The 17,256-nt window shown below is 41.2% G+C and overlaps 1 long non-coding RNA gene across 1 annotated transcript in view; it reads right to left on the bottom strand.

Moving 5' to 3' along the window:
• Window positions 1-8,633, bottom strand: part of LOC141413951 (uncharacterized) — a 46,378-nt gene extending 37,745 nt beyond the window's left edge. Inside the window, exon 1 of the long non-coding RNA XR_012439008.1 lies at window positions 8,501-8,633. This is a non-coding gene — a long non-coding RNA (uncharacterized lncRNA). The remainder of the gene's footprint in view (window positions 1-8,500) is intronic.
• Window positions 8,634-17,256: the final 8,623 nt, after the last annotated feature.

Genomic DNA, 17,256 nt, shown 5'->3' with positions numbered 1-17,256 from the left:
CACTCTGGTGTCCAATGATCTCTACAAACTGCTGAAAGCCTACCAGGTCTCTTGCTTTTGGCTAGGAGTGTGCTTGGGGTATTTTTCAGGTCAACCACTGCTCCTAACAGTTCACAGCTATACCCATCTCAAAGCAAGAATCATTGGTCGTCCTCAAAAGCCCTACCAGAAGATAAGAAAGACAGGGCCTCTCTTCCTTTTGGAGATAAGGAAATAGAGACAGAGGTTTCATGACTTGAGAAAGGTCATATATGAGTAAGGTGTAGAGCTTGGACTTGAATCAGGTTCTCTGAGTTCAAACCCTGCACCATTTCAAACAATAGATATTAGTTGTCCCCCAAATGAGTAGCAAGGCCTCCTCTTTTCAGGCTGTTGAGACCCTGGTAGCAGAAAGCTGTTTAGGACACACCAGGCAGAACCAGAAATCCTATGTTCTAAGGTGCACTTAATTGATCTGATTTATCTCAACATGGATAAGGAACTACAGAGATCCTAACAGTACAAAGAGTCCTGGTTTATTGTTCTCTCCCTGAGGCAGGCTTTAAAAAGTTATAAAAGACTGATTTTTCTTGTCTCTTGATGCCTGCCTTGCAGATTAATCAGTTTCCCTAGCACTCAGACTCCCTCTTCAGCAGTGCATGGAAGGGAGGGACTAAAGCCTTTCTCAGCACAGGGAGGAGGCAAGAAGAAAGTAGATGAGGATTTGGGGTAGAATTTCTGTTTGTTCTTGAGCCAAGTATGCTTGTCCTACCGTAGGCCCTTCAGGGAAGGGAGTAGAATTAGCTTTAAGGGGCTTCAAAGAAAAAAAATCACAACTGATTTGGCAAGTCTGAATTCCACCCAAGTTGGGGTAAGGCATGGAGTGGGAGTGGGAAGTGATAGAGGTGTTTAACTCTTTCTGAAGGAGATATAACTGGCTTGCCTAACTCAATGAGCCTCAAACCCTAAAATCGATAAAAATCTCACCAAATTCCATTTGAAATGCAGATTCCCAGAGCATCCCTAAACACTCTGAATCAGGAGGCTTGAGGTAAGGCTGAGAGTCTGCCATTTATTAAGGACCCTTAGATCCTTCAAATAAGGTGGTCTACAAGATCTGCAAGATCATATCCTAAGAGACACTTGACTGCCAAGACCAGATCCATGACCAGGATTTCCAGATTCTCTTCCTCGTAAAACTTCACCTAGACAGAGTAAAGTTTAGAGCTCAAAATGTCCCATAATTTTCTTCACTATTTCCAGATTACAGTTGTTCTTCAGCAAGGTGATATGAAAGAAATTCCCTCTTACATGCCCCTGACTTCCATTTCCAGATCCTTTTCTGCCCCATGACACTATCCAGTACCACTCGTTTGGTGCACTCACAATATAGTTGCTCATGGATTACAGGTTATACAGAAAGGAAAATGAGGTCAAGGAGGGAGCAATGACCTAGAAAGGTGGAGAAAGGCTTTATAAGGAATTTATAGGAAAGGAAGGCAGAGAAGCAAAATGTTCCTTGTTGATGGCAAGATCCAGATGTCCCATTGAGAGAGACTGCAGTGAACTTCCATGGGGAAAGCAGTGACTGAGCTGTGAAGTTGAACACACATGGACTTAACAGTTGCCCAATGGCCAGAAATGGCTGGCTGAGAGAGACCATAAGCCAGAAGCTGTGTACTTGAATGCAGGGATGGCCTGGCCAGCACATCAGTAGATGATACCAAGCTGTGAGGGTCAAGGGCTGGTGAAGGACTGATGCTGAACCCTAATTGTGAAAAGCAGGAGTCATGTAAATCTACTCACCAGACTGTAGCTGGAGGACAAGTAGTGGTGGAAAGAGAAACAAGGAAAGTGAGGAAATTTCAAGAAGAACATTGCAAAGGAAGAGGTCCTAGCAAGTGGAAGCCAGGTATCAATTAACGCAGTAGCTTAGGAATCAGACAAGTCTGCATTCTAGCCTAGCTCTGCCAATTTCTAGTCATGCAACATGGGATGACTCACTTCATCTCCCTTTGACTCATTTTCCTTATCACCCTTTGCCTCTGTGTGTGCAATGCAGATAAAAGCAGTGACTACCTTATAAGGTTTGATAAATTAATGCAAGGGTTTGACACATTAATATATGTTGGATGATTAGCACAATTCCTGAGTACTAAGTACTTGATAAATGCTAGCTATTATTACTAATATTAACATTAAATAGTAATGCATGGATAGAACAATCTAGTAAAAGGTTAGATGTAAGGGAAATTTTCTTGGCAATTTTAACAGAGACTGGCTGAATGTCCAGTGTGAGTCAGCTTTCTGTCTATGACAAAATACCTGAGAAAATCAACTTAAAGGAGGAAAGATTTGTTTTGGCTCAAGGTTTAAGAGGTTTCAGTGTGTAGTCCCTTGGCTCTGTTGTTTCTGAGCCTGTGGTAAGACAGAACATCATGGCAGTGAGCACATGTAGAAGACAGCTGCTCACCTCATGACAGCCAAGAAGCAAGAGAGGAAAAGGAACAGGCTGGGAATGAAATACACCCTTCAAGGCCATGCCAACAATGACCTGCTTCCGCCAACTGGGCTCTGCCTCCTAAAGTTTCCACTGCTTTCCAGCAGCTCATCAATTAATAGTCCATTAATTAATTCATTAATTATCCCATTAATTTGTAAATGGATTAATCCATTCATGAGGTCAGAGCCTTCCTAATCAGGTCATCTCCCAAAGGCCCCCCTCTGAATACTGCTGCATTGGGGACCAAGTCTTCAACCCATGAGCTTTTGGAGGACATTTGATGGAATTCATACATTGTATGTGCATGTGCATGTGTGTATGTGTGGTGCTTAGGCTAGGGATTGAACTCAGGTCCGTGCACATGCTAGGCAATTGCTCTATCACTGAGCTATATCCCCAGCCCTGGAGAACATTTGAGATCCAAACCATAACACTATCCATTCCATTTCCTTTCTGTGTTTCTTGGTCTTCTTTGCAGTTTAGTTGACTCTTTTGTGAGGTAAGTCATTTCTGAGAGGTAATTTTGAATGTTTTCTGAGGAACCTATACCAGGCACAAGAAAGCAAACAGAGGAAGTATAAGGGCTGAACAAAGGCAAATAGAGAATCTAGCTCTCTTTGAATTGGAAACAAGTCCACCTTTCCCTCCTGACTCCTCCAGTGAGCAAGGCTCTGTGGGCCTTGGATAGGTAGGAGACAGCTCTTCTTCACCAGGTAGTAGAAAATGCACTGACCTGGAGCATCTGTGATAAGGGGTAATACAGCAACATGCCTATGACATGATATTGTCTTCATGGATAAAGATGCCCTTGCCAAGTGCAGTTCACAGCAAAGACAACCATATTCTCACCCAACCTCTTACATCACAACTAGACCCTATTTTCATGAAGGCTGCTTAGCAGCATGGGTGGAAACAGGGTAAATCCATGTCACTTATTTAGGGGAATCAAATCCACAGCCTTGACCTCACTGGAGTATATTGTAATCAGCTGAACACAATCCCATCATCTTGACAGAATATATAAATGGAGACCCTCCAATGGTGAAACTCTTTTATTCTTGTTTTTATTTATTAGCATATAATAGCTGTATGGTATACATAGCTATGGTATATATTGAATACATTCAATATATATCTTAACTGGATTCACTCCCTTCACTATTCTCTCTCATGTTCTCTCCACCTTTTTAGAACAATTTCATTGTTCAATTTTCATACGTGTACACAAAGTACATCCACCATATTTTCTCTGCTTCACCCTCTCCATACCAGCTACCCACCCTCAGACAAGACCTATTTTTATCTTCCTGTCCTTCATTTTTTGAAGTGTATATTGATTGTTCAAGTGGTTTCACCTTAGTATTTCACAAATGTATATATCATACTTTAATCAGATTAACCCTCTCTATTACTTACTCTTTCTCTGTCACCCTGCTCCCCTATTATTCAACAGTTTACCAATAGTGAAACTCTTTATTCATGCAATATTCATGACACGTTAGATCCTAAGGGTTTGATGGCAAACAACTCAGACAAGGTCCCAATCTTCCTGGAAGATCATCCTTAAAACAAGCTACAGCAAAGGAGGAAGTGTTAGATAGAGGTGGTCAAGATGTAATTGCCATATCCTTTTCATCAATGCCCTGTGGTTTGAATTACCCTGGACCTGCCAGTGTATGAAGGAGTCTCAGTTTTATCATCTTTACAGTGGAAATTGTACCTCTCTGTAAGAATCTATTCAAATAATACCTGTTAACATTTTGAAAAAAAAATGTATATTATTGCCCAAATGTGGCAAAGTATTGGTAAGCAATTCCCAATGCATCTTCCTTCTGAAAGTTCCAGCATGCTGAATGGTGAGAGGGCTTCCAGGTGGCTTTGGGTTTTGCCAAAGTAAACAAAGCTAAAAGTCCATTTCTTGCTGAGCCTCAGTCAGATAAGAATCACCAGCCAGAGACATTTCTCTAAGATTCATTCTGAATCCCAGCTGGTCACCCTTCTAGATGTGACCACAACCCTTTAAAATAATGCCCACCTTTCTCCTTGCTTTCCTGTCCTTTATCAATATGGTAGGCAGGGCATCCTGCGATCTTCTCTCCTGCATTACTCAAAAATGCTTTCTGAGTACCCACAACACTTGTATCCTCTGGATGCTTGTTAGATGCAGAAGCAGGAACCCCAACCTGTACATCTGGAATCTGAATTTAAATGCTAACACCTTTCCTCAATGACATAATGTGCATTCAAATGATGTAATATTCACTGGCCTAGAATATAAGCCAATTTCTACCCAATTGCATATGTGCTGTCACTGTGCTAAGCACAGGAGTCATAAAGTTGAGCCTCTGGAACAGCAGAAAAAAGGTCATTCTGAAATCCTATTGGAACAAGGCAGGTTACAGGCTAATAAGAAGCAGTAGTGACTACCCACAGACAAGTTGACACAGTAGTAGGTGAGAACTGCTCTGATATGGATGGCGAAGGGTTGTGGGAACATGGCAAGAGTTAAATTGTCATGAGCAACTGAGTAAGATTCCACAAGAGTCACTGCCTGGGTTTAACATTGAAGGATGAGTAACAGTAGGATGGGTGGAGTAGCAACAGCTTAGAATTCCTGGCCAAGGGATGGGAATGATGGACGTGAAAGCAAGAGGAAGCCTGTTCTACTCTTGGCTGGAGGCCCACGCACTGCCCTCACCATGGGAAAGCTCTGCTCCACTGGGCACTCAGCCAACAATCACCGTGGGACCTTGGGCAAGCCACTGCTCCTATCTGGGCCTCATCTTTATCTAAAACTTATGACTCGGATCAGAACTTGGAGATTTTCAAAATGTAAAGAGTTCCTTCAGTCTTTAGCAATGGACAAAGGGAAAGAGAAAGAAACTGGACTCTGGGCCCTGCATTAGCACATCTGACAAGTGTATGTTTTTCATGTTAGCCATTTTGTTAGCTTTAAAGGAGGAAAGGAAGTGTGGAATGGAGGGAATTCCACATATTCATGTTGAAATTCAGAATGACCCCCTCCCCCAGTCATAGCTGTGAAGACACTCAGGACATACAGCATTACTACACCAACCATTTTGAGCTGAAAGCCCTTGAAAAACAGCAAATGCAAGAACAGGCTTTCTCTGAACTCCACTTTCCTGCCTAAAGACATTTCCTCCAAAAGGAACCACCATTAGTCTCATCCCTGGGAGTTTCATTGACCAGGGAAGACAGACTCATTACAGAACACGAGAAGTCAACAGCACACACAGACAAACCTTGTCACAGCCATATGTCCGTTCCATGTGTTCTTCTAAGGGTCTATTCATTCTTCCTAAAAATCATGCTCTGTCCCGTAGGTGCCCTGTGTTCCCACTCCTTCACCTATTTAGAACGTCTGTAGCTATCAAATGTCATCACGTTTTTGGATATTCACTTTTTTCCCTATGATGCCTCACAGGCATGATATTTAAAATAGTAAGCATATGCCCCTGTTTGTCTGTCAATCCACCGACTGTCCACTTACTTCATAGATCCGGCTACGGAACCTGGAAATCTGTCTCCCCCTATAGCTCACAAGGGTAGGAGTAAGCTGAAGGAGTGATTTCTAAAGTCTCAGACCAGTGCTAACATGGAGTGCTTACCCCATTTTTCAATAATGACTCTCCAGTTGAACAACTCTTCACTCAGTTTAGACTTCCACCTGATGGCCAGAGTCATTCTCTAACGATAACTCCTAGAGCTATAATTTTCATATTTTTCCTTTACCATAATTTTATCCTCAAAAAATTGTATGAAGAAGAAATTGGGGGCAGATTGAACCTTCATTATTTGTTGACATCTTATTTTCTATGGAATCCTCCTGCTGCTATCACCTCCACTCCCAGCCCTTCTATAGATCCTTGGGATTGACTATAAAAAGAATGACTCCCAGGCAGTGGCTCAAGCTGAGATAGGGCTGGGGTAAGTCCTGGAGCTGTGGGAGAAAAGCCCTTCTTTAAAGGAAGGTATATTGGGGACTGGAAGCAGTGGCTTGAAAGGAATTGGGAATGGAAAAGTGAAAAAGAGAGGACCAGATATAAGAAAGAAAACAAGCAAACAATGAAAAAAAGACAACAGAAGGAGAGTGCTTTCTGTTGGTGGTCTAAGCTAATTAAGTGGTCTGAAGGAATGCTGTAGGAAACCTTAGTATCTGCTGCATACATGGCCACCTTTTAAAGAGGTCTGGAGATGGGGGAGTGTAAGGAAAAGGGAAGGGAAGGAAAGGGAAAAGGGAAGACAAAAGAGAAAGGAAGAAAGGAAAGAGGGAGAGACAGAAAGAGAAAGAGAGAGAGAGAGGGCTGCTGCTTGCTATTATAGATTGAATTGTGCCCCCCACAAAAAAAAACATACACTGAAATCCTAACTCAGAAAACCTCATAACATGGCCTTATTTGGAAATAAGGTCGTTGCAGGAGTGATTAGTTATGAAGAGATCAAGTGGATGTCCTTAATCCAACATGACTGGTGTCCTGATAAGAAAGAAGAGTCCAGAAACAGAGAGACTTAGGAACAAGGCCATTCTGTCCGCAGAGGCAGAGGTTGAAGTGCTGTATCTGCAAGCTGAGGGACTTCAAGAAAAAATTCCATCCAGAAAATCAGGGGAAGCATAGTGGGCCCTGCTGACACCTTGATTTTGGATTCTAGGCTCCAGAACTGTGAGCAAATAAACTTCTGTTGTTTTAAATCACTCAGTTTGGGGTGCTTTGTCATGAAAGCCGTAAGGAATCAAGGTTCTTGCATGGCACTAGCAGTAGGTTTTGCTAGAGAAATTGTCCCTGTTACACAGCAGATCAGTTGAACCTGGGCGTAGACCCAGAGAGATAGACCCGGAAAGCTGACTCCCCTCAGCTAGCCTGGCTCTCTCTGTCCAGTTGGGGGATTCCCACATTGTGGTGACAAAGCAAGCCAATCACATCCTCTCTCTGGAGTCACATTAATGCAGATAAGAAAGAGAGGCAGACAGAAAGACAGAGAACAAGTACTGACTAGAGCCTAGTCAACTTCAGTCACTGTTTGCCATACAGAATTGAGTCCTAATCAAGTCTGGGGCCAGAAAGAGGAGGCATCCACTACAGAAAAGAGTTTTCAAAAACAGCAGAGAGATATAAGCAGGAACTCTCCCAGAAGAGTGTGTGCATAGGCAAGCCCTGCAAAATAGACCTGCTGCAGGGCTGAAACATCACCTTTGTCATGACCAAAATATCTATGCTTACAGGTAAAGAGAAAAAAAAAAGAAAAGAAAAGCAGCTGTGGGAAGCGCAGAGAAAGGAGGGAGGGACTACAGAAGGCACAACTGTCCCAACTTGCCCAGCACCAAGGGCAGCCTGGGATACAAGGTTTAAACTGGGACAGCCTTGAGCAAACCAGGATGAGTTAGTCACCCAATAAGAAAGCAAAAAAGAAAAGTGAAGAAGAGAGGTTTGCATGGTGAGAGAAGTTGTTAGTCAACCCTAGCATGTGTTTGCCAAAGGATCTAGAGCAATCTAGAGCAATCTAGAACATGGTCTTCTCCTCATGTGCCTGTCCATGGATTCAGAGGAACTTGGGCTCAGAATTCACTCAGAACCTCCACTCTGACCATGAACCCTAGGTTCAGGAATGGCAGGTGATGTAGAACCCTCTTCTGCAGTCTGGAAGGCTTTGCCTGTTCAGTCTAGCAATCCTCACCCCTTTCCACAACGAACCAATGAACTTGAAGATGTACTTTCTTGTCCAATGGGGCTGGGCAGTCATAGTCTTCAGCCCACAGGAGCCCTGTAAGGAAGTGAGCAGGACACTCTGTCTGCAAAGAAGCTTTCCATTCTCTCCTTGTCTGTCGCCCTGCCACAAATCATACATGGGATATTCTCAAGGATGCATGGAAAATGACATTTATCAGCTTATTCCCACCAGGTAGGAAAGGCTTCCTGCTGGTGTTCCTATATCCTCTCAGGTGTACACCCATCATGGCCCTTTTCACAGGATATCAGGGTCATTGATTTTATTTCTTACCTCTGTTTGAAACTGACTTCCTTCATAGCAGAGTTCACATCTTGCTTGTCTTTGAAACCCTAGGACCCAGAAAAATGCTGGGCATGGAGGAGTTCCTCATGCAATGCCCAGCAAGCAAGCTGGTTAATTAACTAACGAGCTCATCAGTGTTGTTCAGCCTGATCTTTCACTTAGAGTCAGGTGTCTAACACTTGCTAAATCCTACAGCCCAGCACTTTCTAGACTGTAATGTGTCAGTCATTAAGTCACCTGCAGGCAGTGAGAGAGAGAATGAGGGGAGAACTTCAGAGCCTTGCAGCCTCAGAGGGTCACCTGAGGCAGCAGCTGTGTGGCCAGCTCTAAGGATGAGCCCAGGGGCTTATGTCAGGGCAGTGGTAAAGCTCAGGAAGGGGATGCAGACACCTAATGCACATGATGATCCAACTTCTTCCACTCTCACCTGGTTGCTGTAGTTCTAAAAGAAGGAAAAATGAACTGAGGTAGGGAAAAGACCAACCGCTTAGCTCCAATCAAAAGTGCCATAAAAGACGAGCGGGATGACGCAATCACTTGGCTTGAGCACCCATGGTATTAATCCTATATTGTAAAGAAGGGCTCTGGATGATGACATGGTGGTCCCAAGCCTGATCTCTGTTCCTCCACGGTGTGTCTTCAGTAAGGTGTATAAACTCCCTGAGCCTCCATTAGCACATATCAAAGCTTGGCTAATCAGCCCCAGGTCCAGCGGATGGGCACACGGAACAACACATCAGACATTATGAACTCTTGTAAGGAGGCACCCTGGAGAAATTCAAAGAAGAGAATTTTCTCTGCCTTAAAAGATTCCCAGAGCTCCAAGGACAGTTATTTTTAAAAATCCTATTGGTGAATTTAAAGTTTATGAACCTGAAAGCTAATGTATCTTCCTCTATAAAGAGCTAGGCACTACTGAATTTTGGGTCGCACAGAAAGTCAAACACTCACCTGGGAAGTATGTTAGTAAGTAAGGCTTACCTTTTGTAATTAGCAAGCATCTCACTTTTAGTTCAACCCTGTCTGAAATTCTTTTGTTCTGAAATTAATACAAAAAAAAAAAAAATAGAAAGGCCTAATGTTTCACTGACCCCCTGTGGGCATAAGAAAAAGTACATTTATTTTACAGTTACGGGTTTCCAGCAGTGGACTAGGGAAGAAGTTCTTAAATTTTAACTGCCTGGTGGAAAATTCATGTGAAATAAGATTTCCACATGATATTCCATCATTGGTCTCAGGACCCAAAGGCCCTGGTGGGAAGTTCCTCTTGACAAGCCACTGGAACTTCAGTCCATTTTATGGAGTCATAGGATTGTGGAGCAGACAGAGTACAGCAGGCATCTTCTCAGGAACCCAGTAAAAGACTCCTGAGTTCCACTCTCACACTGAGATTCTGGTTGGGTGGGGCAGGTGAGGATCTGGAAATCTGCATTATTTTACCAAGCAAATAAGAAAAAAAAAAAAAGCACCTGATTCTGATGCAAATAGCTCTATAGATCCACCTCAGAAAATATCGACTTGGCCCAATCCCACATTTTATTAATGAGGAAATTAAGACACAGAAAGATAAAAAATTTGGCCCAAACTCACACAACTAATCAGAACAGATCTGTAACCTGACACTAGTCTCTGATGCAGTCTTAGTCTGTCATTTGTAATCAAAACATTCACCATTTTAAAAAAATTTTATTTTATTCATATGTGCACACAATGTTTGGACCATTTCTGCCCCCTTCCCCTACCCCCTCCCTCAACCCCCCTGCCCCCTCCCTCTCCCATCCACCCCCTCAATACCCAGCAGAAACTATTTTGCCCTTATCTCTAATTTTGTTGAAGAGAGAGTATAAGCAATGATAGGAAGGACCAAGGGTTTTTACCAGTTGAGATAAGGGTAGCTGTACAGGGAGTTGACTCACATTAATTTCCTGTGTATGTGTGTTACCTTCTAAGTCAATTCTTCTTGAACTAACCTTTTCTCTAGTTCCTGGTCCCCCTCTCCTATTGGCCTCAGTTGCCCAAAAGTATCTGCTTTAGTTTCTCTGCATTGAGGGCAACAAATGCCATCTAGTTTCTTAGGTGTCGTACCTATCCCCATACCTCCCTTGTGTGCTCTCGCCTTATCATGTGATCAAAGTCCAATCCCCTTGTTGTGTTTGCCCTTGATCTAATGTCCACATATGAGAGAGAACATACAACTTTTGGTCTTTTGGGCCAGGCTAGCCTCACTCAGAATGATGTTCCTCAACTCCATTCATTTACCAGGGAATGATAACATTTCGTTCTTCTTCATGGCTGCATAAAATTCCATTGTGTATAGATACCACATTTTCTTAATCCATTCGTCAGTGGTGGGGCATCTTGGCTGTTTCCATAACTTGGCTATTGTGAATAGTGCCGCAATGAACATGGATGTGCAGGTGCCTCTGGAGTAACCTGTGTCACAGTCTTTTGGGTATATCCCCAAAAGTGGTATTGCTGGATCATATGGTAGGTCAATGTTTAGCTTTTTAAGTAGCCTCCAAATTTTTTTCCAGAGTGGTTGTACTAGTTTACATTCCCACCAACAGTGTAAGAGGATTCCTTTTTCCCCGAATCCTCGCCAACACCTGTTGTTGGTGGTGTTGCTAATGATGGCTATTCTAACAGGGGTGAGGTGGAATCTTAGTGTGGATTTAATTTGCATTTCCTTTATTGCTAGAGATGGTGAGCATTTTTTCATGTGTGTTTTTGGTCATTTGAATTTCTTCTTTTGAGAAAGTTCTGTTTTGTTCGCTTGCCCATTATGTTATTGGTTCATTAATTTTGGGAGAATTTAGTTTTTTAAGTTCCCTATATATTCTGGTTATCAGTCCTTTGTCTGATGTGTAGCTGGCCAATATTTTCTCCCACTCTGAGGGTGGTCTCTTCAGTTTAGAGACCATTTCTTTTGTTGAGCAGAAGCTTTTTAGTTTTATGAGGTCCCATTTATCTATGCTATCTCTTAGTTGCTGTGCTGCTGGGGTTCCATTGAGAAGTTCTTGCCTACACCTATTAATTCCAGAGTATTTCCTACTCTTTCCTGTACCAACTTTAGAGTTTGTGGTCTGATATTAAGATCCTTGATCCATTTTGAGTTAATATTGGAATAGGGTGATATACATGGATCTAGTTTCAGTTTTTTGCAGACTGCTAACCAGTTTTCCCAGCAGTTTTTGTTGAAGAGGCTGCTGTTTCCCCATCGTATATTTTTACCACCTTTGTCAAAGACAAGTTGGTTATAGTTGTGTGGCTTCATATCTGGGTCCTCTATTCTGTTCCACTGGTCTTCATGTCTGTTTTTGTGCCAGTACCATGCTGTTTTTATTGTTATTGCTTTGTAATATAGTTTGAAGTCAGGTATTGTGATACCTCCAGCATTGTTCTATTGACTGAGTATTGCCTTGGCTATTCGTGGCCTCTTGTGCTTCCATATAAATTTAACGGTAGATTTTTCAATCTCTTTAATGAATACCATTGGAATTTTGATGGGAATTGCATTAAACATGTAGATTACTTTTGGGAGTATCGACATTTTTACTATGTCGATTCTACCAATCCATGAGCATGGGAGATCTCTCCACTTCTATAGTGTTCCTCAATCTCTTTCTTCAGAAGTATATAGTTTTCCTTGTAGAGGTCTTTCACATCCTTTGTTAGGTTTACACCCAGGTATTTGATTTTTTTTGAGGCTATTGTAAATGGAATTGTTTTCATATATTCTTTCTCAGTTTGCTCATTATTAGTGTACAGAAATGCTAATGATTTTTCTATGTTGATTTTATATTCTGCTACCTTGCTATAGCTATTGATGGTGTCTAGCAGCTTTTGAGTAGAGTTTTTTGGGTCTTTAAGGTATAGGATCGTATAGTATGCAAATAGGGATATTTTGACAGTTTCTTTACCTATTTGTATTCCTTTTATTCCTTCTTCTTGCCTAATTGCTCTGGCTAGGAATTCCAGTACCATGTTGAATAGGAGTGGAGATAGTGGGCATCCTTGTCTGGTTCCTGATTTTAGAGGGAATGGTTTCAGTTTTTCTCCATTAAGTATAATGCTGGCTGTAGGTTTGTCATATGTAGCTTTCATAATGTTGAGGTACTTTCCTTCTATTCCTAGTTTTCTTAGAGCTTTTATCATGAAATGATGTTGGATCTTATCAAAGGCTGTTTCTGCATCTATTGAGATGATCAAGTGGTTTTTGTCTTTGCTTCTGTAAATGTGGTTTATTACATTTATTGATTTTCAAATGTTGAACCACCCCTGCATCCCTGGGATGAAGCCTACTTGGTCGTGGTGAATAATCTTTTTGATGTGTTGTTGAATTCAGTTTGCCATTATTTTCTTGAGGATTTTTGCGTCAATGGTCATTAAGGAGATTGGCCTACAGTTCTCCTTTTTGGAGGTGTCTTTGCCTGGTTTTGGGATAAGTGTAATACTGGCTTCATAAAATGTGTTTGGCAGTTTTCCTTCCCTTTCTATTTTGTGGAACAGTTTAAGGAGGGTTGGTATCAGTTCTTCATTAAAGGTCTGATAGAATTCAGCAGAGAATCCATCAGGTCCTGGATTTTTCTTTTTGGGGAGACTCTTGATTGCTGCTTCAATTTCATTTTGTGTTATAGGTCTATTCAGGTGATTAATATCCTCTTGGTTCAGTTTTGGATGATCATATGTATCTAGAAATCTGTCCATTTCTTTAAGATTTTCAAATTTATTTGAATATAGGTTCTCGAAGTAGTCTCTGATGATTTCCTGGACTTCCATTGTGTTTGTTGTTATCTCTCCTTTTGTATTCCTGATTCTACTAATTTGGGTTTTTTCTCTCCTCATTTTAGTCAGGTTTGCCAGGGGTCTGTTGATCTTGTTTATTTTTTCAAAGAACCAACTTTTTGTTTCATTAATTCTTTGTATGGTTTTTTTGGTTTCTATTTCATTGATTTCAGCTCTTATTTTTATTATTTCTCTCCTTCTATTTGTTTTGGGATTTGCTTGTTCTTGTTTTTCTAGGAGTTTGAGATGTATCATTAGGTCATTAATTTGGGATCTTTCAGTCTTTTTAATATATGCACTCATGGCTATAAACTTTCCTCTCAGGACTGCCTTTGCTGTGTCCCATAGGTTCCGGTAGGTTGTGTTCTCTTTTTCATTGTCTTCCAGGAACTTTTTAATTTCCTCTTTTTTTACATCAGTGACCCATTGCTCATTAAGCAATGAGTTATTCAGTTTCCAGCTGTTTGCATGTTTTTTGTCTTTACTTTTGTTGTTGAGTTCTAGTTTTATTACACTGTGATCAGATAGAATGCATGGTATAATTCCTATTTTCTTATATTTGCTGAGGTTTGCTTTGTGCCCTAGGATATGATCTATTTTGGAAAAGGTTCCATGGGCTGCTGAGAAGAATGTATATTGTGTAGAAGTTGGATGAAATGTTCTGTAGACATCAAGTACGTCCATTTGATCTATTGTGTATTTTAGATCTTGGATTTCTTTATTGGTTTTTTGTTTGGATGACCTATCTATTGATGATAATGGGGTGTTAAAGTCTCTCACAACCACTGTGTTGGAGTTAATATACGCTTTTAGGTCTTTCAGGGTATGTTTGATGAAATTGGGTGCGTTGACATTGGGTGCATATAGGTTGGTAGTTGTTATTTCCTTTTGGTCTGTTTCCCCTTTTATTAGTATGGAATTTCCTTCTTTATCTCATTTGATCAATGTAGGTTTGAAGTCTACTTTGCCAGAGATAAGTATTGCTACTCCTGCCTGTTTTCGGGGGCCATTGGCTTGGTAAATCTTCTTCCAGCCTTTCATCCTAAACCTTTGCTTATTTCTGTCAGTGAGTTGGGTCTCCTGTAAGCAACAAATTGTTGGCTCTTCCTTTTAAATCCATTTCATCAAACAGTGCCTTTTGATGGGTGAATTAAGTCCATTAACATTAAGCGTTAGTACTGATAGGTATGTGGTGATTCCTGTCATTTAGTTGTCTTAGTTGTTTGAAGGTTTGATTGTATGTACCTAAGTTGAGGTTACTCTCTACTTTCTTACTTTTTCTTTTCCTGTAGTTTGGTGCTGCCTGCCTTTTCATGGTTATGTTGGGTTTCACTTTCCATGTGCAGAATCCCTTGAAGAATCTTTTGTAGTGGTGGCTTTGTGGTCACATATTGTTTTAGTTTCTGCTTATCATGGAAGACTTTTATTGCTCCATCTATTTTGAATGATAGTTTTGCTGGGTAGAGTATCCTGGGGTTGAAGTTATTTTCATTCAGTGCCCGGAAGATCTCACCCCACACTCTTCTTGCTTTTAATGTTTCTGTTGAGAAGTCTGCTGTGATTTTGATGGGTTTACCTTTGTAAGTTATTTGTTTTTTCTCTCTTACAGCCTTCAATATTCTTTCTCAGGTCTCTGTAGTTGTTGTTTTAATGATAATATGTCAAGGGGTAGATCTATTTTGGTCTGGTCTGTTTGGTGTTCCGGAGGCCTCTTGCATCTGTATGGGAATGGATTTCTCTAGATTTGGGAAATTTTCTGTTATTATTTTGTTGAATATATTACGCATTCCCTTTGCTTGCACCTCGTCTCCTTCTTCGATGCCCATGATTCTCAGGTTTGGTCTTTTGATGGAGTTGGTGAGTTCTTGCATTTTCTTTTCACAGGTTTTGAGTTGTTTACCTAATAGTTCTTCAGTTTTTCCTTTAATTACCATTTCATCTTTGAGTTCTGAGATTCTGTCTTCTGTTTGTTCTATTCTGCTGGATTGGCCTTCCATTTTGTTTTGCAGTTCTGTTTCATTCTTTTTTCTGAGATTTTTCATATCCTGAGTTGTTTCCTCTTTAATATTGTCTAATTTCATCCTGAGTTCATTTATCTCTTTATTGATCCTGTTCTTTGTTTCACTTTGGTGTTTATATAGTGCTTCTATGGTTTCTTTTATTTCTTCTTGTGCTTTTTCAAGTTCTCTATTTTTTTGTTGTCTTGGAATTTCTTGAGTGTCTCCTGTACATTTTGGTTGACCACATCCAGTATCATCTCTATAAAATTCTCATTGAGTACCTGTATTATGTCTTCTTTTAGATTATTCTTGTGGGCTTCATTGGGTTCTTTGTCATAGTTTATCTTCATTTTGTTGGAGTCTGGATCTGAGTATCTGTTTTCTTCATTTCTCTCTGGTTCCTGTACTAATTTTTTGCTGTGGGGAAACTGGTTTCCCTGTTTTTTCTGTCTTCTCGTCATTTCCCTTGGTGTTGTTATTGTCCCTGTACTGTGTGCAATTAAGTATTTTCTAGCTTGTAATAATAACAATGGTGATATTTGGAATGGAAGGGTGAGAGGACAGGGAAAGCAAAGAAGTTAAAGAAAGAAGGAAAAACAAGTAAACAAACAAAAAAACCCAAAACAAACAAACAAAAAAAGTTTCAAAGATATAAACAGGGAGAGATAGTGTACTAATCAACAGTAAGCTGAACAGGCATTAGAGAGACAGAGAGAGGATTGAGGAAAAAAATTTAAAAAAATAATAGTAAATAAAAAATCTCCAAGTTCAAATGCAATAGTTTCAGTCTTAATAATTTTGGTGTTAGTCCCTCATTCTCCAATCCTGGAGATGGTGTCTCAGAAGTAGTTCAGTCACTGTCTCATCAAAGGGGAAAAAAACTAAAAAAAGCCAGAACAAACTAAACTAAAAAAAAAAAAAACACCACAAAGTGTCCCAAGTTCAAAGGCAATACAGTTTCAGTAAGTTTTTCAGCATGTAAGTGTAGTTCAGTTGTTGTCTCATCAAAGGTAGGGAGAAAAAAAAAAAGTCTGGAGACAGTTCTGTGAATGGCTATCTGAGGCTGCAGCTCACCTGCCTGCTGCTGTCAACCTGCTGTTGCTGGAGGCTTTATTTATGCAGATCTCAGGAGTGAGCTTAACACTCACCTAGCCCCACAGGTTATGTTTACTTGGAGTTCTCCTGGGTGCGACTGCCACTGCTACAACCTTTCCCCTTTCCAAGCACACTGGGGGAGGTGACACAGCACCAGTCAGTCCTGTGGGTTTATTTACAGTTCCTGTGGGAAGTGGGTCTTCCTCCTCTCCTTTGGAGTTTTCCTCTCACCACCACTTTTACAAGCTTTCCCGCTTCTGATTGCTGGGCGTGTGCCGCTGCTCCTGCCTTCTCCAGCGGGCTTGTTGTGAGGGATTTCCCTTTCTCTCCTCTTCAGTGCTCAGGGCGCCCTGCCCTCTTTGCTACGTGTCTTTTTTTATTGTTATTGCTTATTATTCAGGTTTTTTTTCTTTTTTCCCTGGGTGGGGGTTGGTCTGTCCAGGGGGCTATGCTGATCTGGCCCAGGGTTGTCTGTGGGATACTGTGTGCTGCTTAGCTCACCTTGTTGACTTCTTCCCAAGCCGTCTGGGCACTGGTGTCTGGTGGTGGCCCGGGGGCCCTCCTGGTTTCTCCATTTAACTTGAAGTGGAGATGCTATGCACAGGCTGGAGGTGTGGAGGAGTCAAAGTTTTGCTTCTTCTCGGTGGTTTTTCCTGTAAGGTGTATCTCCAGTGTCTCTCCAAGATTTTACTTTAGGAGGCACGCTTTCTGCTTCTTCCCTCTAGCTGCCATCTTGGAATCACTCAAAACATTCACCATTTATAGGGCATTTATTATTCATTGGGTCCTGTGCTAAATACCTTGCCCCATATAATTCTCCCTTCAACCCTGTGAAGAAAATGGGTAGTATGATTCAGCCCATTT

This window comes from Castor canadensis, chromosome 11, assembly GCF_047511655.1.
Source record: "Castor canadensis chromosome 11, mCasCan1.hap1v2, whole genome shotgun sequence".
In the NCBI taxonomy this organism is placed as follows: domain Eukaryota; kingdom Metazoa; phylum Chordata; class Mammalia; order Rodentia; family Castoridae; genus Castor; species Castor canadensis.
Note: the sequence above shows the minus strand (reverse complement) of the source record. Positions and strands in the feature narration are given on the sequence as shown.